This window comes from Denticeps clupeoides, unplaced genomic scaffold (assembly GCF_900700375.1).
Source record: "Denticeps clupeoides unplaced genomic scaffold, fDenClu1.1, whole genome shotgun sequence".
NCBI classification, from domain to species: domain Eukaryota; kingdom Metazoa; phylum Chordata; class Actinopteri; order Clupeiformes; family Denticipitidae; genus Denticeps; species Denticeps clupeoides.
The window spans coordinates 22,412-46,711 of NW_021629742.1; the positions used below are offsets into that span (position 1 = coordinate 22,412).

Sequence of the window (24,300 nt, forward strand, 5' to 3'; positions counted from 1 at the left end):
GTGGCCACTTAGAAATCATTTGAAGAGTGTGTTTAGATACATACATGCATCCACAAGTAAATCTCAAGTCAACAGTGGACAACACTCGATCATTGTTTGAAGACACTGTAATAACAGAAAAAGTTCCCTGTGCTGAGGCAACTCCCTTCTAGTCGCTCCAAGCAGGGCCTGCCTCTGGCATAGGCAATATAAGCAAATGCAATCCATCCAAGGGGCCCAACACAAAAATGTTTCTTATAACTAGTTAGTATTATTGTGTCTTAATATGAAAAGAACAAGCTCATTTGAATTTACCTGCATAGCAAATCCTATTAAATAGTAGTAGTAATAAAAATAATGATACGTAACTTTCCTACAAGGCCTACAGTGATAACCCCCCACGACAGCATTTATCAGACGCTCTTATCCAGAGTGACTTACAATCAGTATTTACAGGGGACAGTCCCCCAGGGGCAACTTAGGGTGAAGTGTCTTGCTCAGGGACACAATGGGAGTAAGTGGGATTTGAACCTGGGTCTTCTTGTTCATAGGCGAGTGTGTTACCAACTAGGCTACTACCACCCTATGTGTAATCTGGAAGATCTTAAAATGTGGCATTCTGGCGCCTTCTGTCAGACCCAACCCTCCACTCACCCCCCTGTGTTCTGGCTGTGTTCTGGGTCGCCACCTACAATCTTGCCCAGGGCTCCAAATTTGTTAGGGCTGGGCCTAGCTCCAAGAAACAGTGTTAAGTCAGGGACTTTTAAGGACCTGCCACATAACCCTCCACAACCAATCAACCCTTGGCCCTTAATTGTCTGTCGAGCAACAACAGCAAGCTTTTGAAGATAAAGCGAAAGCCATTAAAGTGAAATGAGCAAACATTTCATTATCAGAAAGAGCCAGGAAGGAACGAGGCCACTTTGTGGATAGAAAATAAAAGATAACGGTAAAGCTAATGGCAAATTAGCTACACCACGCCTTCCTCTGACACACACACCCCACCCCACACTCTCCTTCCTCATATGGTGGAACTGTGTGATAAAAGAGTGACCAAAGGGACAAAATTTCCCCGATGGGGCTAAGAGCCTTCCCAGGACACTGGCATTGTGTTGTAAACTTTACAGCCATTGTTCCTCAAATGTTTTCTTTTTTCAGATTCCATGTGTAGGGTGTTTGACAAGCAGTTTACTCTGAGGCCTGTAAAAATTGTAACATTTTATTCAGATTTTTATTCTCCCCACTCCTCCACCAGCTCCTCGCGTTCTCATTTAGGCCTCTGCCTGCGTGCCCTCATTTGCTTGCGGAGATATAATAAGCTCTAACGAGAAAACCTCCCGCCCACGATCTCTCCTGATGGGCACTGATTGTTTTCATAATGTTGTAATAAGCTCGCATTGGCGTTCCCCTCCAACTCAATAGCCTTCACCCAAAACTGCTCTCTTTGGCCAATTTGTTATTCCTGCTATCAGAGCTAAATATAATTCTGTTACTCACAAGCCGTCTGTGATTACATGGGACAATTTAAAATGCTGTTTAACACCGCCACATAAAAGAGACGCTTTCAGCCTGATGGAAACGAAAAGTGGCGTCTGCACAGCGATATCAAACACATTTGCCCGCCCAAGATTGATGAGCATCCGTCTGCCACTTTGGTTTTAATTGCAGAGTCCTGGAATCAGCTGTCTACAACATTATCAGATATGAAACGCTGGGCTGAATCAAACCACTGCATGCAGCGTGACGTTCAATTACAGAGGCACAAATTATCCAACACAGATAAATATATTTATTTCTTCTTTTTTTCAGTGGTAGACAATGTCATAAAAAGCTGTTACATTAATTAAGCTGTTTTTTTGTGCATCTCTAGTACAATATTAACATTCTAATATTGCTGTGCCAAACGTCCACGGGGCTTCTCCAAAAAAAATACCTGTTTGATAATTATAATAGATCATGGAATTTTTTTACTCTTGATACTCAGTACATTTGAAGGCAATTGTACAAGGCCTTTGGAATTCTTCACCACTGCGAACAATACTGTAGTTTAAAGCTCTTGACTGGGAAATGCAGCATGAGGGGAAATTCATTACTGCCTGCTGTGCTCATATGGTCCAATACTTGAATTGCAGTAAGGTGTTATGTTTCATCGCAATGAGCTGTGCATATTTATGAAAATACTAATTACATATTGTGTTAGATACAGGTTTCTTCATGATTTATGATTTATGATTTTGAGTGTGTTCCTCAACCACAACCGACTTTGCTGAACCCTAGTTGCTGTCCATAGCTCACACCCTTTAATCCAGTCTGCTGGCCGCAAACTGTCCTGTGTCCAGTTCTCTGGGTTTTGCCTCCTATTAAGCTGAAGGAGGAGGTGGGGATGGAAACAGCACAACCCCCCCACCCCGTTTCATATTTCATTCTGACAAGCCTTTGATCAGGACGGTTCACATACTGAAGTCCCCCAGCATGGAATCCTGATAGATGTTGAGAAAGGCCGGTAGAATCGGAGCAGGGTGGGCCTTTTAGGACCTCTGAGATGTCAACCCTCCACCACCTCTGTGGGTCTCAAAGCCACCAAAAGCCTTGACAGCGTGATGGACTGGACAAATAGTGGATCAGAGTTTACACTATAAACCAGCTTTGTCTTCTTGCATCGACTGATCGTACACTTGTACTGTTAATCTAGTTTCTTCTGAAGCTCTCTGTGAAGAGCGACAGCATAACTAGAGACAGGGTGAACATATCCATGCTAGCATTGAAGTTTAGGTATTGAATCCAGATGTATGCATGAAAAGAGGAAATGTGAATTTTCTGCTTCTGCAACAAAAAGGCACTGTTCATTAGCAGCTACATGGAGTTCAGTAGCAAGAGAACATTGGCAAACATTTCCCTCTGCATGTGCCTACACATCTGACACCCCTACCAGCCACTCCAAATGACATTTATTCCTCAGATCCGCATCGAAGAATCTCCTGGCAGCAGTAGCAGCAGTTTGGAACGGTCTGGTCGGCAGTCGCACGAGGTCTGTTTGCATGGCTGCTAATGGCGGTGGGATGAGAATACAGGGCTGACTGCACCATCAGGCTGTTATGGGGACAATACCAGCCCCGCTGAGCAGCAGCCACGAGTCTGATAATAATACAGGCTCAACGGGGCCGTCAAACTTTTTTTTTTAGTGGGAAGACCTTCGAGCCATTCATATTCGTGCAATTTAACAAAAATGTGTCTTTACAGAAACATGTACTTACATTTAAGAGTCAGTCCGGTAGTCCTGCAAAAAGAACAAAACAGGCACAGTCATTTAGTAGCATGTCCCTGAATTATTTCTTCCCGCAAGATAATTACCAGAATGAAGAACTATGAACAACCAAGCAAAACCAAAAATGTGTAAATCTAACAGACTCTTCGGGGAATATAGGATAAATCAATTATGCCGCTATAAAAAGCGCCCTCGTCACATTTAAAGCCATGGCGCATAATAATATAATAATTACCAAGTCATTAACAGTTGAGGCCAATTATAAGATTCCACTGGCACTCACAACAAGCCATTTACACAGGCATAATCGCTGGAGAATAAAACAGGGGAATTCAGGCTTCTCTCTGTCAGGCAAAATCGCTTGGATTTGGTTTGTACGTCACGCGTCTCTGAACCTCAGCCAGAGGGAACAAACTAGGAGCTGTGATGGCGTTTGGTCAGCAGATGGGCCTCCTTCAAAAAGGTAGCAAGTTTCATTACTAATGAAGGCCTCCAAGCTATTTGGTCGGCAGAAGAACAGTTGGTTTGTTTCTTGTGGCAAAATTTTCACCAAATTGCTCGCTCTTCATGAGAGTCTCAAGGATCACTTATAGAGGAATTTGCTTTCGTTTAAGGTGCAGGATTAAATTATTAAGATGTTGGGAAAGAACATGACAAAATATTAACAGGAAGACAATAGAGATGAATACACATGAAGAACTATCTTTGATAAACTCATACATTGTCTTTTTTTTTTATCTGATGTAAGAGGTTCTCTTGCTAGAAGCTTTCCACTGTCCTCAGGGCCTGGTTTAAAGTCTTCTGTAATTGACCCTCTGTGACGGATTCTGTGTTTGGGGCTGTGGAGAAGAGGAGAAGAGAACTGGGGATTGCCTTCAGAAGGAATTGGCTTTATTATCTCAGCACCTATAAAACAAATGGTACCAGGAAGGAACATCAGCCCTGAGGCTCTGAGGAATCCTTGGAGATACTATCTACATCTAAGGCCAGACCAGAATTTCCTCTAAGGTCACTGTGCAGGATGAGGGCTTCACTAAGACTTTCATTAAGACATCCATCGTGTACGTTTAGTGTCACGTTCACTCCCCATAAACATTTAAAGACCCCCACTGGCCTTTTTCGGGGTATCTGATTTATGATTATGATTCAGAGACAGAAAGAAATGACATGACTGAGGAGAGATTTCCCTGGATTTTCTAGATTGTTCTTCGTGTAAAATGGCTGCTGTGTAAAAAGCATTAGTAGTACTACATTCACTCACTCTTTGTTTGCATTACATTTGCGTTCAAAGTACTTTTTAAGTTAAATTAACTTAAATTGAGATGTTTTATGTGGTTGTGAGTAATTTATCAGGGGACTTAGTTTTGGTTTGGTACCAATCTGTTGGTACCAACATGTAGCCATTCTGAGGCAGGCCAAACTGAAGTGAAAGTGAAGTGATTGTCATTGTGATACACAGCAAGCACAGCACATGGTGACACAACGAAATGTGTCCTCTGCCTTCAACCATCACCCTTGGTGAGCAGTGGGCAGCCATGACAATCGCCCGGGGATCAGTGTGTGGGGACGGTGCTTTGCTTGGTGATGATGCTGAACCAATGATGCTGAACCTGGGTTTTCTGACAAACAACCAGCTGATCCGCTTTATCAGTCCAAGATGCATTGTTTTGAAATAACAGTCAAGCAGTCAATGTGTCTCTGAACACCTCAGAATTAATTTGGAAGCCTTTGGCACTAGTCATCACCTTCTCCATGCTTTTTTCTTGCTGTCATTCCTGTAGAGGTTGGTTTTGGTTTCATCTCGCCAACAAAATGATGCGCTGGCTTTTTTTAGATCTTTCTTTAGCAAAGTCAAATCTAGTCTTTCTATTCTTGAGGTTTATGAGCCACTCTCTGTGTTTACTTTCACACTTTCTCTTGGTGGTAGACTAGGATCTCGATATCCTAAACCCCCCGGACAGTGTTGTTCACTTGGTTGAGGTTTCTCGTTACCATGGAAATTATTTTGCGATAAGCCAGAGAAGGAGTCAGGTAATCACAGGATCCTCCTACAACAACTGGACACCATAGCTGACTTGGATAAAGTACCTGTTCACGTCAGGAGTGCGTTCCCACACACACCTATGCTTGGAAGGCATTTTAGTATTTAATGGATTGGCATATTCAACAAACACGATGGGAACAAGTAAACTGCCGGCGAGGAAGCAGCACCTACCAGCGCACCCTTTTCTGACCCATTTTCATATTTTTCTTACAATGAGACATATAATTGCTGCTTCTTCAAACAATGTTTTCCTTTGCATGTCAAACCGCAAACGCTCAAAGCCAGAAAAGCCTCTTGTCTGCCATGCCCTACCCACCTTGAATAATTCACCCCTCTTCCATAAGTGTCTTTGTTTTTTGAAGACGCTCACTAGCGCGCTCCTTTTTGTTGGAGCTTTCTGTGAATTAATTTTTCATCCCATTCTCATGGTGATGTGAGCCATCTGTCAGCTGGCCTTTTTATGTTCACACTGGTAAAGGGACCCGGCTGATCGGCCCGTGTGGGGTGAAATGTGTCGCTGGCCGTTGAACCACCTCTGAATGCAGCGTTTCCGCATAAGGAGTGTTCTCTATTAACCAAACCGTAGTGATCTGTCCCAGCCACTCATAGCAAACATCACTCAGTACCAAGATCTCCCAATCAGAATCAGAATCGCACTTACTGGCCAAGTATGTGAGTGTACGCATACAAGGAGTTTGATTCTGATCAATGGTGTCTCTTCAACAAGACAGTAGAAAATCAACTCCAATGTACAAGACAGTCAAAATTTCATATAGCGAAGAATACAAAGATTACAGAAATAATACCACCAGCTTACATAATGTGTAGTTGTAATGTGTGTGACAGTGCAGCTGCTTAGTGACAGGGAAAAAACTGTCCCTGTGTCAGCTAGTCTGTAGGCTCCTAGATCTTCTGCCAGAGGGCAGCAGATCAAAAGGTCTGTGTCCAGGGTGTGAGGAATTTGTCATGATCATCATTCTTCCTGGTTCTTGAGAGGAACAGGTCCTGAATGGACGGCAGACGGACACCAATGATCTTTTCTGCCGTCCGTACAGTCCATTGCAGTCTGTTCCTGTGAGGGAGGAGCACAAGAGCTGTGTTGAAGGACGTCTCCTGAAGTCCACTGGCATCTCTACAGTCTTGAGCGTGTTCAACTCCATGTTGTGCTGACTGCACCAGAGTACCAACAATCACTGTAAAGGATATAAGATATGTAACCTTTTTCAACTTTTTGTTGATATGCATGCAATAGCTGATAAGTTCCTTTAAATCACAACAAGCTGACAATATTCAGAAACACATTTGAGGGGAATTAAATTAAGAGAAAATAAAGAGGTTTTCACTAGTAGCATGCTTGAAATCTGCATGATTCTCTTGGCATCAGTGTTGGTCCTGATATGTGTATAGTAGATGTTTGTTATTCTCACTGATATATGGACATGGACCGACATATTGGAAGAGGGGTACATGGGGTGTCACAACCATGTGACATGGCGAGGCAGGTGAACGTAGATGACGAGGAAGAAGGACGCATTCGCATGACATCACAAAATAATTATGTTGCATTATGGAACTCGATCCATGCACCTGGGACAATACAACACTAAATGCATAATGCTCAATGAAGACACACAAGCTAGACCCAGAACCAAAAGTTTGTAAAGGAACTTGGTGACAATGATGACAGTATCAAAAGAATTTAATCAGCGGGTGTCTCTAGATTGAAGTAAATACAGCGTAGGAAAGATTTATCGATTGCTGCAGGCTCACATGGGCACGGATGAAAAATACTCCCCCGCTGAACTCAGAAGGCCAAATGAAATTTGTAGCAGCCCCCATGCCACAGAGAAGTGGACGTGACTAACGGAGGCTAAAGCCACATAGCGTCTTCTGTAATTAGACAAACAGCACAAGGCATGACCAACACAGCCCCCCCCTCCACTACCATCACAGAGCATTTGTTTTTGTAGCAGCCTCCATTCTGCTGGGCTCCCTGTACGTCTTTAACAAAGTGTTCCTTCATGCAGGTTGCCATTACGGCAAAATATGCAGGTACCACTTTCCAGACTCATGGTGGGGAACCTCTTTGGCTCAGGCCCCAGCTTTACAATCAAGCCACACAGCTCTTGGAATTTCTTTGAAATATTAAGTTTCATTTACATGATTGTGGCAAACACAAAAGCACTCAGTGGTGTTAAAGAACATTTACAGCTCCTTTTATATTTATTTCATTTTTTACTGTGCGGGAATATGTTAATGTCAGTGAGTGTGTATTTTGATCAACGAATACACACATCTGTGCTAGCATGTGACAAGGATGGTTTCATCTTCTTCAAAGGAAATGAGAATGTCTCATTTCAGGGCCAGGTGCATCAGAGGACGCAGTCTGTAGAGGTTTAGCCTTTTTAGACTGCATTTCAGAGGATTTGTTGAATGAGAGAAGTTACAGCATCTCAAGCTGCTTCTTAGACCTCCGCAAATGCAATCCAGACAATTTCAAGGAAGCCGGAAAATGCAACTTTCATGTAAGAAAAACGGCCCAAGTACATTCAGGGTGCGTCCAAATCTAATTTTACTACCTTAACAGCAGACAAAATGTACAAAAGCAAACAACACTCACATGTTAGTGCAGTGTTAGACATTCTGAAACAGAAGAGTGAGGTGAGACCTCCTCATGCAGGGAGGGCCATGCAGTTCTTAATGGATAACCGCACTCCCTTCATCCTGGTGCAAACAGCAGATGATTATCAGCCGGTATGCAGTGATTTCCTAGATAATATGCAGTCCTCAGAGTCAGCATAAAACAGAGCACTATCTGTAATTGCCTTACAGACCCAAAGACAGATCCATACCAGATTCCCCTAGAAGGCTCAGCAGGATTACACCAGCACATACATATAGTACATATGCACAGCATACATGCAAAAAACAAACTGATACTGACTGAAAAGTGCACCTTGCACCGACACATCGTTATGCACAGCATGCACACATATAATTTACTATCAGCCATCCCCATCTCTTTCAGTAGAGAATGTTCTGTTTTCACACTAATTATTCTACATTTGCTGCAGCTTTTGAGCCACTGTGCTTGTGATGATGCAACAGTGAGGGGTTATTATGTGGTGCTGGTGCACGATTAACACGGGAAAATAGCATAGCCGGAGCCACGCTCACCTTGAAGGGACCCAATCAATGGATAATCTGAAATAATGAGGTGGGTACTCAGCGACTGTCACAGGGAGAAGCTGAGAGATTTGTCAGCCTGGGGTGTAATGAATGAAATAACCCTGAATGGTTACACTCTATCTTAGCTGACCTAACAACACATCAGTGACATGGTCCAAAGAATGACTGCAGCGATTAGGTTTATTCATGGACCGAACAAAACCTTAAGGAAGCACAACTCACCAAATGCAGAGGGCATTATTAAATACACGGCTGTATACAGCCAGCATTAAAACACAGTGGTGTATACAAGAGGAACTTTTATTTCTAACAATATTATATATTATTTATTTATTTATAACATAAACCCAACCCATTAATAGTACTACATTAAGGATAGAAAAATAATGACTACACTACATTCATACACACAGCAGCTGTGACTTTTAATCACTGTCTAAAAGACCCTCAGGAACATATTATGTTAAAATGCAGAATTATAAAAAATATATTCTTTTAAATTCCATAATGCAGATAATGCTCTAAATGATTTTGCGATACTGTCATATTACACAATTCAAGGCTAATGTTAAGCTTAATTTGTTTAGTACTGATTTATTCATTAACAATTTTTTTATGTTCAGTGAGTTTTGAAGCTATTCAGTATGTTTTAAATGCATCTGTAAACAGACCAATTGGTATGTCCAGTGGTCAGAAATGGATGGACTAGATGAAAGATGTTATCAGTGCTGAGAACCAGTCAATACTCCACAAGGGCCTTTGACGGAGGTGACAGTGGTGAAAGTGACAGGAGGAACTGTTTTAAATTCTGCCCCATCTCACTGTGACAGGGATAGCAGGAATCTCATCATCAAGGACAATGCGACCAAGAAGGGTCAAAAGGCTGTAACAACCTGTAGGGTCACTAAACAAAGGCTACTGCTACTAATTTCGAGCTGACAATCACAGCAATTTGTAATGCTATTCCATATTTGTTTATTTTTAAACATACTTTTATTGAGGTGTGCCAAGTCAGTGCAGTACCATAATTTAAAAAAAGGTCTTTCAGGGCATAAAAAACTGCTCACTGATCCTTCTATGGACCCTTCAGCTGATGGCAAAGAACCTGACGTGTTAATGGACTTCAGAATTTATTACACAATATATATATAGGACACAGGTCATAAAACACATCAATGTCACATTCATATATACATACAAACAAGCACACACACACACACACACAACTCTGACTAGAGTACTACAGTCATGGTGCTGAGTGCTTCCCAAACACCCTTCTGTTGCCTTTGGACGTGATTGATTTTGTCGCTGACATTTTTATATATCTTACACAGACAACGAAGGCTTGCGCAGAGTGCAAATTAATTTAGGCCAGGAAATACAGCCAGAGCCTCCGCGCATTCCAGCAGCTAGCATGTATGTGTGTGTAATATTATAGAGAAAGGGACACAATGGGAGCTGGAGAATGGAGGCTGCAGAAATTGAAATGAATATAATGAAGACGGTGCTTCCAAAAGAAGCATATTTATCATTTAAATTAAAAAGTTACAGTCACCTCCTACACTCATATCTTCCCTTACGCATTGATTTCCCATCGCACAGACACATTAGCCTGAGTAATTTCATTCAGGGGTTTAGTACATGTTGCACTGTAACTCAAATAAATGTTATTTAATCAATAGTGCAATATAGTGCGGGAATAAAAAATCCGAAGTCTTCACACAGATGCATCACTTAATCATTCCCTTTACTGCTTTCATTAAAGGGATAAAAAAGGAGAGGAATGTGGTGGGTTATTGTACAGACAGGTTTCACGAGTTTGTGAAAAATGCAGCTGTGGTGATCATTTGCTGACATGACTTGGAGTCAAAGTGAAGAGTCACTGTAATAGTGATGAACATTTCAATACTGTCTTCCGCAAGGGCCACGCCTCCGTCCAGAGGACATTAGTAAATCACATAGGTGATATCACCTTCAGTCAACAGATCTCAACCCAAATTAACACCATTTTATCACCCATCTACATGTTGGCACTGTGGAGTAAAGCCTCTGTCAAACATGCACTGTCACCCTGAACCTCTAGTGAGCAAACGTCCAGGCATTCTAATATTCCAGAGAATTCTCAGTGTGTGAGTGAGTATGCTGATAAATACAACCCGGTGTAGACAAAAGGGGTAATTTACACAAAGATTGGCAAAGAAAAGTCTGTATAAGATGGGATTCCATACTACTTTCATGACAATCCACAGAACATGACACAATGTGAAACATCATGCCCCGCATCCTCAAGTTCTACCCAGCCATGTTCTAACCAAACCATTCACTCACACTTTCCTAACCAGAGTCACTGCTGCTGGAGCCCATCCCGGTACAGTGGGAGCAGGGTAAGGACTCAGCAAGGGCAGGGCACCAGCCTATCACAGGCTGCACACACACTCACCTATGGACAAATGAATGTCACCAGCTTACCAAGTGTGACGCCCCCCATGTAAGATGCATGTGCAATGCTGTCCTGACTTCAAATGTGAAAACTGATGCTTTTCTGTGTGCCAGGTCTGTGTGCATGTGTGCCACCAAGGTAAGACTTGTGTGACTGATTTGGCCTCTGCACATCCACAGAGACTGAGGCCCTGCATCTGAAGATGTGTGACTGATGTCTCGCAGTAACCATTCAAGAACCATTAATGTATAATGGCTGTATAAAGCTGTATAAAGACTGTGATATCGTCATGATCTCACCGTGGATTACTAAAATACTATTAAACTACTACTTTGCTCTAAATTACCATTAGTTCATGCACACAACATTACATACTATTAATATTCATTAATATTCATTAATGGCGGCGCGTACACATCGCGAGGCTCAGCGTCTCTCCAGTTTCTGCAGTTTTGCGGTAATTTTCTTGCTCATGTCGGGGCTGTTCGTGCAGAACAGTAGTGCCTCAACATCGTACACCCGACAAGAGCTTTTGGATATTGGTTCTCGTAATTTTAACAGTTTTGCCAGCTCCTCGTTAGTATAGTGGTGAGTATCCCCGCCTGTCACGCGGGAGACTGGGGTTCGATTCCCCGACGGGATGGCGATGCTCTTGTGTTTTCACTGGTGTACCACAGGGCTGTGTGCTGAGCCCCTTCCTCTACTCCCTCTTCACCCATGACTGCCGACCTATGTATGGATCAAACTCCGTTATTAAGTTTGCAGATGACACCACGGTGATAGGTCTCATCGACAACAACGATGAGACTGCCTACAGGGAGGAGGTCCAGCATCTGGCCACCTGGTGCACAGAAAATAACCTTCTCCTAAACACCACCAAGACCAAGGAGCTCATTGTGGACTTCAGGAGGGAGAGAAGAGGCTCGCATGGTCCCATCCACATCAATGGGATGACTGTGCAGCCTGTTACATCCTTCAAGTTCCTGGGGACCCACATCTCAGAGGACCTGTCCTGGAGCATTAACACCTCCAGCCTGGTCAAGAAGGCTCACCAGCGCCTCTTCTTCTTGAGAACATTAAAAAAGAACCAGCTACCCACTACCATCCTGTTGAACTTTTACCGCTCTACAATAGAGAGCATCCTTACCAGCTGTCTCACAGTGTGGTATGGAAGCTGCACTGTTGCTGAGCGTAAGGCAATGCAGCGGGTGGTGAAAACTGCCCAGCGCATCACAAGGACTCCACTTCCATCCATTGAGGAAATCCAGAGGAAGCACTGTCTGCGTCGAGCTCACAGTATTCTTAAGGACTCCTCCCACCCGGCCCACGAACTGTTCTCTCTCCTGCCTTCAGGCAGACGGTTCAGGCTACCACGGACAAGAACCAGCAGACTTAGGAACAGCTTTTTTCCCAGAGCTGTTTCCTTGCTGAACTCCTCTGCCCCCCCCCCATACACTCCTGATAATCACTGCACTGTACTATCACTTTGTACTGCACATATCACTTTGTACTGCACATATCACTTTATGTATAGCACATATCACTTTATGTATATATATATATAACTTAACTTATTTGAACTGTATCCTGCACTTGCTGCTTATTGCACTTCTGGTCAGACCTAAACTACATTTCGTTGCCCTGTACTTGTACATGTGTAATGACAATAAAGTTGAATCTAATCTAATCTAATCTAAACCAGTATACAGTGGTTCTTAAACTTTTCTCAATTATTACTATTTGACTTGCAATTAAAATACAGAGCTGCAGGTAAGTGTTCACTACACACATTTATCAGACACCCTTATCCAGAGCGATTTACAATCAGTAGACCTGGGTCTTCTGATTCATAGGCAAGTGTGTTTCCCACTGGGCTACTAACATCACTACATGAATTCCTAATTTGCAATAAATAGAATACTAAAACTATGCATTTTACATGGTTAAATTGAACGTTTATTTTAGAGCTGATTCATTTACATTTACATTTACAGCATTTATCAGACGCCCTTATCCAGAGCGACTTACAATCAGTAGTTACACGGACAGTCCCCCCCTGGAGCAACGTAGGGTTAAGTGTCTTGCTCAGGGACACAATGGTAGTAAGTGGGATTCAAACCTGGGTCTTCAGGTTCATAGGCAAGTGTGTTTCCCACTAGGCTACTACCACCCTCATTTACTACCACCTCATTTAAATAAATGAATTCTGCATATTGCATTTTGGAGTAGCCTGGATGAAGATAAAATGTTTTCTACTTCCTTTTCTTCTACTATTTTTTTCTCTGTATTGCAATAGCTGATGGGTTCTCTGAGCCAACAGATCACTGGTTTTTGTCATTGTTATCAGGAGAAAATATGTGCTGGTTTGCTTTCAACACTTAAAGTTTCTAAAGTTTGTGCACATGTAACCATAATCTGATAATGGCAGATTGTGTTTGTCTTGAGGAGGCATGCAAAACCCTTAAACAATGTCTGACATTTGCATGTAAGCGGATTCCTGAAATGGGCGTCATGTCGACACCTTGAGCTGGGATTGAATTAGATTTTTTAAAAAAGAAAACGGATCAACGGAACGGGGATTACGTAATTATGACTGCTTCACCAGCACAAAGAGACAGTGGAGCTAAATAAACATCTTACAGCGCCCAAGAGAGCCGCTGTGGGTAACCATTGTGTCTAGACAGCCCCCCATTGTGCACAGGCAGGTTGCCTGATAGAGAAACAACTGAGGAACTCAGTGGGAGTCCTCTGTATAAAAATAATACCAATATACAGTCTGTATGGAGCATCATGTCTTATTATTACAAAAGTTGTCAAAAGAAATTAGATACAAATGTTTTTATTATTTTTCTTTTTTAACAATTCTGTGGGCCATGTGGTGCATGCTGTAATTCATGTTTTTTCTGCTTGAGCTGCTTAAAATAGTTTTGTATTAAACTTTTATTGACTAGAATGATCAATAACAAGTACTTAAGACACTTTCAAACATTTAAGAATCAATGGCACAAGTCGTATTAGCACAATTTGCCGTTTGGTAATTTCTGCAAAGCGAGCTGCAGACACTCGACATGAGAAATGTGTTCATGACAGATGCCTTCACTTACCCAGCGGAGACGACAGCTTCGCATATCACTTGCCAGATCTTGTGAATTCTCAGCTTTATTACATTTATAATGACAGGACAATTCATGACAGTGTCACCAGTGTCACAACATGAAAAATTGGTGGCTGTTTCGTCACATTTGTAGCTGTTCTGGCAGGTATTTGCCACTGCTAATGTTAACTTTTTTGTCATTTTAACACTTTAATGTGTAGAAGAAAAAATACTGAAATGCTGTCTTTGCAGAGAAGGGCTTGCTACTGTTAAATACGAAACAACATTTTTTGTTTAAGATGTAATTTGTATGAAGTTAAAATTTTGACAGCAGCAGTAATATTGATGTGCACACACCCCTCTCTCTCTCTCCAATCCATTGAATCGCCTACTCTGAATGCAAGGGATCAGCACCATAGACAGTTCCACTCACAACTATTGCACATGTTGTCTACACAGAAGTAGGAGAGTGCTGCGGTGTATGACAATGACTATCACTTTCTCTTTATTGATGTGCTCTTTGGAGGGTTTGGAGGGACATATTTTGTCTGGATTGAGAAGGACAATCTGAATATCTGAAGTCCTGCAGGGTTGAGTTTCAGCATCAGTGAGTCAGCACATTAATGGCTTTTGAAGTTCAAAGAGCAAACTGCAGTGTTCAGTCTACATACGTCATACAACAATCGCCAGTCAACAGCTAACTCCATTCTTTGTTCCAATTCCAATGGTAAGACTGAGGCTCTTGAACGGAGTCTGTACCATAAGGCAGGGATGACTTGGAAGCAGGGTCAGATAGTGTAAATGTATGTTGTGGGGTGGCATTAAACGTCTTTGAACGGTAACAGCACTCCAACATCAGGGACTAAAAGTAGCATAAAAGCTTTACTTGTGTGCACGTAGAAGCAAGACCCCGGTCCTATTTGCATGAGAATAGAGGGCGATGCTGGAGTCTGGGCCCAGCCTCATAACAAAATCACTAAAGGCATATACTTCTGTGAATGCCTGGATGCAAATGGAATGCTAAATCAGCTTGAAATCAGAGTGAAGTAGGCATAAGGTAAACATTAAAGCCCCAAAAACTTGATCAAACATTTGCAGCTTACAAAGCTGTTGCTGTTAATTAATATTGCTCAAATTAATTTCTCACAGTTCAGAAGCACTTTTCTCTTTATACAGACTAAAAAGATTTAAAAATGTGTCTGTTCTATTCCTTGTCTTGCAATGGAAGGGAAAAGGCCAGTCGTGAGGAGGTGGAGAACGCTGCAATGTTGCTTGATGGGTTAATGCAGTCAGGGCGGGGAGGACCGGTGAGTGTTTAATTAGTGGGGCAGCCGAGCGAGCCCAACGCCTGCTAGATTGCAGTAAAGTGGCATCATGCATCACACCGTCTGCCTCAGTCAAAGAGAGGGAACGGTGGTGCCAACGTGAGAGGAATCACTGAGAGGGCCATTGGTGGAAAGAGCAATAAAGGGTGAATGAGAGTGCATGCATATGTGTGTGTGTGAGTGTGTGAAGTGTGTGTGTGTCTGCGCGTGTGCTTAGGCAGTGATTTGTATAACCTGTCTCTGCTCGATGTACAGCAAGCTGCCAGAGGGTCAACAAGCGCAGGGGTGATTTATGGGGTCCCAGGAAAACAATTGAAAACAAAGCATTGAGGCATGCAGAGTAGCCCCGAGGGGGGTGGCGCGTCAGAAGCTACTCAGGAACGTTCGGGGAATTTTGGAAGGGGAAGAAGCGCTGTGTCACAGTGCACTCTGGAACATTCACTGATTGAGAACTAACTAACCTTTCATAGTTTTTTTTAGTCACCATTTTGAGTGCAAAATCTAAAACGATTCATTACAATGTGAAATGTGAGCATCATCAACACAAATATGTTTTTGTCTTTTGGAATTCTGTTATTTTTATAACAAATAACCTTCAAATAGAAATCTGCATGAATAAAATCTCAAAATACATGGGGTGTATGGAAGAAGCACAAGTTAAAAAAACTGCTGACTTAGGGGCAGGAGGAAGGTCTAAAAGCTTCAGCCTGCTCTCTGCTTACCGTTCCGAGTGTCTGCTTTGCATGAAAATACATAATTTATCAGTAAAGTGGATGCTAACCTGCATATTCCGACATTGTGCAGAGTGTATCCCTTAAGACGGTAGTAATGAAATGGAGATTTGCGGAGGATTAGTCAGAATGTCACAAATAGGTTATTGACTACTGCTGCCTGGCAAGGGTGAGTGAATTGCAAACAAAGGTCAACAGGGAACAGTGTGACGAGACAACATCCACAAACGGAGGAAAATGGGTAGAAACTGAGGAGGAAGTGGAACGTAAGGAAGTTCAGTCTGAGTGCTTATTTCCTTGAAGCAATCATCCACATTTATCATTTATATATTTGCATTTCGTCTTGGTAAGTTGATGCTCCTGTCTCCTTTACGCAAATTTAATTACTGCAGCTTTGCAGCAGTTAGGGCTGTCAAAACTAATGCATTAAATCTTTGATGAATTTCTAAAAATTCAATGCATACAACCAAATTTGCAGTGCTTTGTTTACTTCCTGTGTGGGGTATGACCTGTGAAACGGATGCAAAATGTTCGCTGCGGTGCTCAAAGCAGAATAGCAACACCCTGGCAGTGTGTACGAAACACGGCAGTATCTTGTTGCATTGAACTAATGAGAAAACCAAAGTAGAGTAGTGTCATGTCATGGCAGCGTGAAGTAGAGGCGCACACGCTCCACATTTTTGGGAACAAAGGTCATTTAAATAAAGGGAAAAGAAAAGGCACAATGTTCAAAACAGACATGAAGGTTACAACACACTCATCTGCATATCTTGCAGGACAGCATTTACATTTACATTTCCAGCATTTATCAGACGCCCTCATCCAGAGCGACTTACAATCAGTAGTTACAGGGACAGTCCCCCTCTGGACACACTCAGGTTTAAGTGTCTTGCTCAGGGACACAATGGTAGTAAGTGGGATTTGATCCTGGGGACAGCCCTTTTAATAGGTCCTGATCAGGATCAGTCACTGTTGTGAAATCGGGGAATCACACCTACTCCGCGTGGTGTTTTATTAGACAAACATCACCAGACTAGCAACACTTCAAAATTCCAGCAACAATGGGAGCTGTGAAGTTCAGGTCGGTTGTAATGCAGAACAATGCAGTGAGTGACACCATAGTTGTAACCCGTTGTGTCTCTTTTGAAGCACTTGAGGATGCAGCCAATTGCCTTAGGACAACAACAGCCTTCCTCTTCTAAGCTTTTCTCATAGCTTGATAATTTTACACCGCTTCCAGGTACAACAGCCGTGAGAACTAAGCAGCACATGTGGGGAGGAAGGACCCTACGCGGCACACTTCAGGGAAGAGGACACAGAATAAAGGACTTTTTAAAGGGACATGCAGGAGGTGGGAAAATGTCAAGTAGAACCCCTACAAACACATAAACACACACACACTCACCTCGGTGTGTGTGTGTGTGTGTGTGTGGGTGGGGGGTAGTAATGACAGGTAATTCTGGTGTCAGTCCCTCATGCAGGCGCAGTCCTTACCATTCAGCATAAATCACACAGCCAAAGAGCTCCTTGCGCCAGGGGTGATGGACACAAGGTCCCTCGCTCTATCTATCTCCCTCCCTTGTCCTTCCCCAACCACCCCCCCCCCCCCCTCGATCTCCGCCCCCGCACCTTTCTTTCGCTTGAAGAGCAGACATCCGGGAAATGGACAGCCAGCCCTCCAGCGAAGGGTTTAACAGTTGCTGCCTCTGGGCTCCGCAGTGCAGGGATAATGCTCCGCCAGCCGAACCGGGCCAGAGTCTTAATGTCACTGCCAAGCATGGCAAATTAGGACAAATACCAGTGAATTACTGAGCACCGTCAGTAATTTGGGAGGATCTTAGCGTCCCGTTGTTAGGGAAAGGCGGTCGAACGATACCCACAGTGAGACTCTAAGCTTTCTTTAAGGGCAGTGGGTTTTTTTCCACCGCACGCTTTAAACCTTACGGTCCCGGGGGCTTGTCTACCGAAAATGTCCAATTCACATGTTGCTTGACCTTGTGTTAATCACCAGTTAGTAGATCCAGCATGAGTGCGTTGCCCTCTGTGGGCTATATCTCCAGAGTGGAGCTCGGAGGTCACAGCGGAAGCTCCGAGGTGGCAGCCTTTGTGTGCTTTCCTTTCTGTGAGATATTTTATTGGCAAATTATTCTGTGTATTGGCCTGCAACAGGCATGGGCTCCAGGGGCATTAAACCACTACTGCTGTGGGGATGCAGCATGGACTGATGGGATTATTGATGTCTGCTGCAAGCTCATTGCTTGTGCTTTATTGCCCACATTACTTTCTCATGAATAAGCAACTGTGTCCTGGTCTCTGCCATTATGGAGGTCAAAGGGTTTGTGTGGCCTACTCCGGATCCTGCTGTAGAACAGTGAACACACGGTAGATCAGTGATTGTTTGTTATATGCATAAGGCATATACAGCAAAATTTTAAAAGAGCAAATTCACGACTGGATCTTTGAAGAATTGTTTAAATTAAGATTTTATTAAGATTAAGAAATTCTTGATATTGATGTGTCTTCATGACATTGGTAATGAGGGTAGGTTTCTTTATAAATGGATGATGTAACTTACAGTTCAAGCATTGTCAACTTACCAGCATATGAACATGATGAACACGTTGGCTTCTGACATTTTATGATGTTTTATTGGTTCTTTTTTATAATTTTATGATTGAATATCCAATTTGCTGTGTTTCGCAGGCACCCCCCTGGGTGAGTTGCCGCCTTGTTCCCAGAGTTAAAGGAGGATCCCAGTCAGCCACAAACCTTCTGTTGAATAAGTGGTGATGGATAGTGAGTGAGTGAGTGAGTGAGAATTTACAGTTTGCCTCATGGTATCAATTCTCAATTAAACACAGATGACAAATGCCCATGGAGCATCATTAGGGATCATTTTTGCCCTTAGCACCATCAATGATTGTTGCTGAAAAAAAAAACTACACATTCAGCCAAACACAAAAAAAAGGTCCACAATTAGCCTTTAACAAACATGTGCAAGTGAAATGTGCATGTGAAATTCTAGATTTTACGACCAAATGAATTAGTGATAATTAGTTTACGCAAAGATGTTCAGAAGTCTGTCTGGAGTAAATGCACAAATATATTATTCATCCACAGCTTAGGTGCTCATAATGATTATAGAAATGGAACTAATTTGCTCTCACACTCACACCAATCGAACAGCTCAGAATCGCCAATCCACCTAGTGTGTTTGACTTTGGACAGCGGTAGGAAACCTGAGAACCCGCAGAGCCCGCAGGGTTTGTGTAAGTAAGATAACATATGTGGCGTCTCTAAGACAAGCTGAAGGGCTTTTTTTACAGGTAGAAAAACAACATCTAGCTTAGTTTGAATGAGAGAAAAGCATTTTTCCATACAAGCCTCCAGCTTCGGCTCTGTTCTCCTTCCCAGCTAGTCTCTAAGGTCATTCGAGTGTAGTCCAGGGGAAAATCCTATTACTTGTGGGAAAAAAAACCCGGTGACACCAAATGACACTCTGCTCCAGCCAATTATTACTTTCACAACTGTGTAAGAATGGACATCGCGGGAGCCTTCTTTGTCTTGCATAACAGTTGTCTGCAGGGGGAAGTGTAACATTCCTGTGTCGACGGTTGTGGGTGAAGATTCGACACCCCGGTTTTTACATGTCTTTTGTCCGACGTCAACGTGCGAAGTATCAGCCGTCAGGACCGCCCACCCTCTTTGTCTTCACCAAATGGGAGGCACCGGGGGCGTGACATCAGAAACAACAGGTTCTGATTGGTCAGTGACAACTTCCTGTAGGCCAGTGACAACTTCCTGTAGGCCAGTGACAACTTCCTGTAGGCCAGGGGTATAAATGTCTGCACACATGTGGAAAAGGGACCTCTGAGCTATCTTGCTCAGGGGGGTTTTTCCCTCAGAAGCCGGAAGGCTTCTGGGACTTTTATCTTCCCTTCTCTTTCTCTTCTCCCTCTTTACTCTTTCTTCTCATGTTTACTTTCTCTATAACCTTGGTACCTTTTTACATTCAATATTCACATGTAACTACAATAATTATTTACCGGTGTTAATAAATTAGAAACTGTTCATTTTTAACCTCTGTTGTGCCATGCCTCTTTCTGCCAGGTAACATCAAATTGGAGTGGTTAAATACAGTGCTCTGTGTGGAGGGAGAAAGAGTTTTTTCTACACACTCTATTCTCTTCTCCAACGCCACATGGTCTTGATGTGTGGTTTTTTACAAATGGTGACCCCGACGTGATACCTTTGCTCGGATGTGGATCTGTGACCGTAAGTCTCTTTTATCTGAATTTTACTGCATAGGGAAGAATAGAATCTATGTGCTTTAATTTAAATAAAAAGGATCTACATATCCTAAAAGCCCGGGACCGTAGAAACCGAGGCATTTCTAAATCCAGATCCACTCCGACAAGGTATAAAATGAACATAGACTAATTACTGTATCACTTACAATGTGGCATGTAGATATGGCTGGCACAATAGATGAACCCACAAACCAAACTGTTAACCAGGATTTGTGACATTTTAGATTACTGGTATCACATTGAACATCATAAACCATGTCCCACGGTGAACAATTTGATAATAACTGATCAGGGATTGGAAATTGCACTGTTAAACTTAATTGTTTTTATTTTAAATTCATGTTCAGTATGATCAACATGTTTAGGATCAGAATTTAAATTTATGTGAAACTGTTTCTCTCTCTGAACACCTCAACAATGCCATAATCTCAAATAATAGCTTTTAGTGATAAAGGTGTAATTCTCTAATCACATGGCAACAAGCGGGATTTTATTTGTGTTTATTTTTCCGGCCACTGTTGTTGATTGAACTTCGTTAAGCCGATGCAAATTCGCAGAGTTATGAATTCCCTAATAAAGGTGTAATTCTCCAATCACATGGCAACAAGCGGGACTTTTTTATTTATTTTATTTGTGTTTATTTTTCCGGCCACTGTTGTTGATTGAACTTCGTTAAGCCGATGCAAATTCGCAGAGTTATGAATTCCCTAATAAAGGTGTAATTCTCCAATCACATGGCAACAAGCGGGACTTTTTTATTTATTTATTTGTGTTTATTTTTCCGGCCACTGTTGTTGATTGAACTTCGTTAGCCGGTGCAAATCCGCAGAGTTATGAATTCCCTGATATCATTTTAAGCCTCCCACTATATTTACATGTTTTTTGCATTACAGTATCTGATCATTGTTGTCATTTGTTTTTCTGGTTTGGTTTTAATGTACGATGAACACTGTTTTTCTACATGCACAATCTGTATGCAAACCTCATCACACTCCAGACAAAGAACCCAACCAAGTGTGAAAAGCCCTGGATCCAGTTGAATATTCTATGTATGCTGCTGTGTTTGATCTATGCCAAGAAGACAGGTTTCCCTACAAGGGTGACCTCAGACGCCTGAGGATCACAAAGGACACAGAACCACAACTATCGGCTACATTTGAATTCCCGACTGACCAGGAAGCAAGCAGATACACAATCATGACCCAATTGTGATCCCCATGGACCCTGAATACTCGAGTGCCCCAGGGGATCAACCGGCCGTCTGTAAGAATGGACATCGCGGGAGCCTTCTTTGTCTTGCATAACAGTTGTCTGCAGGGGGAAGTGTAACATTCCTGTGTCGACGGTTGTGGGTGAAGATTCGACACCCCGGTTTTTACATGTCTTTTGTCCGACGTCAACGTGCGAAGTATCAGCCGTCAGGACCGCCCACCCTCTTTGTCTTCACCAAATGGGAGGCACCGGGGGCGTGACATCAGAAACAACAGGTTCTGATTGGTCAGTGACAACTTCCTGTAGGCCAGTGACAACTTCCTGTAGGCCAGTGACAACTTCCTGTAGGCCAGGGGTATAAATGTCTGCACACATGTGGAAAAGGGACCTCTGAGCTATCTTGCTCAGGGGGGTTTTTCCCTCAGAAGCCGGAAGGCTTCTGGGACTTTTATCTTCCCTTCTCTTTCTCTTCTCCCTCTTTACTCTTTCTTCTCATGTTTACTTTCTCTATAACCTTGGTACCTTTTTACATTCAATATTCACATGTAACTACAATAATTATTTACCGGTGTTAATAAATTAGAAACTGTTCATTTTTAACCTCTGTTGTGCCATGCCTCTTTCTGCCAGGTAACATCAAATTGGAGTGGTTAAATACAGTGCTCTGTGTGGAGGGAGAAAGAGTTTTTTCTACACACTCTATTCTCTTCTCCAACGCCACATGGTCTTGATGTGTGGTTTTTTACAACTGTAACAACTATAGAGGAGAGGAGGAAAAAAGACTTTTGGTGTAATTTCATGGTTTTTCTGAGACCTAATAACGATAATTGCAAAAACAGAATAAATATCACTGAAGTCTAGGCCTGTGGCAGTGGCAGCAACACAGCAGTTTAGGGTCTGGTAAATAATTGAGCCCCTATGAGCATTTAAGCAACAACAAACTTCAGAGGTTCTCCCCAGCTAACACTAGTGTATCAGCAAGAGAAAAAAGAAAAACTTGCAGTACAGACTGCTTCAGAAAAGTTTTGTTGGATCAGAGAAAAAAAAATGGTTGGAGCGGCGAGATTAGTTACTCAGCATATAAGATGTAATGTTCCTTTAGCCTTTTTCGGATGAGATGCTCCATTGGGTCCACTTGACCTGCTAGTTGTACACAATTAAAATGAAAATGCTAATTCCTTCAATCCCCTGACAGTCAGCGGCACACCAAATTTCACACTTGACAGGCGCTTTACACGTCCTGCCTCATGCATCGCGATTCCGGGCGGCGCTATCATTTATTGTTCTTTGGTCGGGAGCTTAATACCGGAGGCATTCTTGCGTGATTCTCTGGTTCTGCTGTGGTCCTTTAGCTATTAAAAGATGAGTGGGGATTGTGGGGAGTGTGGAGTACTGATGAACTTTTCACATGGATCTGGTGGACAAAGCTGCACAAATCCACCAGGACAAACTGATAGCAAAGATTATTGGACCAGTGTTCAATGAGCTGTGGAAAAAATCCAATCTTATGGTAGAAAAACACCCTGAACACCTCTTAGAACCAAACATGGTGAAGATGCATTAAGCCATTATATCGCACACTGATGGAACCAATTTTGTTTCGCTGACTATTTTTCTTCAAACTTTTTCTTTTCTTTAAACTATCACTCTAATTTACTTTATATTACATTAAGAAACTAATAGCAACTGTGAGGAAACTAAGTCAGCATTACAGAACTGTAGTCAGAACTACACCACTGTGTAGTGGTGTCAGAACTACAGTGGTGTGAAAAAGTGTTTGTCCCCTCACTGATTCCTTGTTTCCATGTTAGTCAAATTTAAATGTTTCAGATTATCAAAAAATATTAAAAATGAGTCAACACAAGTAATCAGATGTGTTTGTCACACCCAGCCCACACCAAGAGATCACTTAAATTAGACCTGCCTGACAAAGTGTAGACCAAACTATCCTCAAAAGCTAGACATCATGCCAAGGTTCAAAGAAATTCAAGAACAAAGCAATTTCTAAAGTTTGGGGACTCCAACGCACCACAGAAAGAGACATTGTCTACAAATGCAACAGTGGTGAACCTTCCCAGGAGTGGCCCGCCGATCAAAATTATCCCAAGAATGCAGTGAGGACACATCCAAGAGGTCACAAAAGACCCCACAACAACATACAAAGAACTGCAGCCCTCACTTGCAGCCCTCAGTACTCATGACTCCACCATAAGAAAGAGACTGAGCAACAATGGTCTGCATGAGTACTGTAAGGATGGACATCACGGGAGCCTGCTTTTGTGTTGCATAACAGCTGTCTGCAGGGGGAGGTGTGACATTCCTGTGTCGATGATTGTGTGTGAAGATTCGGCACCTCAGTTTTACATGCCTTTTGTCTGACGGCAAAGTGTGAAGTGTCAGCTGTCAGGACCGCCCACCCTCTTTGTCTTCCCCAAATGGGAGGCACCGGGGGCATGACCGGGGGCATGACCTCAGAAACAACAGGTTCTGATTGGTCAGTGACAACTTCCTGTAGGCCAGTGACAACGTCCTGTAGGCCAGGGGTATAAAGGTCTGCTCACATGTGGAAAGGGGACTCTGAGCTTTCTTGCTCAGGGGGTTTTCCATCGGAAGCCGGAAGGCTTCTGAGTCTTTCTCTCCCCCTCTTTTTCTCTTCTCCCTCTTTACTCTTTCTTATCATTTTTATTTTCTCTGTAACCTTGGTACCTTTT

The 24,300-nt window shown here is 42.6% G+C and overlaps 1 long non-coding RNA gene across 1 annotated transcript in view; it reads right to left on the minus strand.

Moving 5' to 3' along the window:
- LOC114773209 (uncharacterized) overlaps positions 1-24,300 on the minus strand; it is a 68,749-nt gene that overhangs the window by 18,436 nt on the left and 26,013 nt on the right. The window contains exon 3 of the long non-coding RNA XR_003744249.1: positions 3,234-3,256. This is a non-coding gene — a long non-coding RNA (uncharacterized LOC114773209). The remainder of the gene's footprint in view (positions 1-3,233; positions 3,257-24,300) is intronic.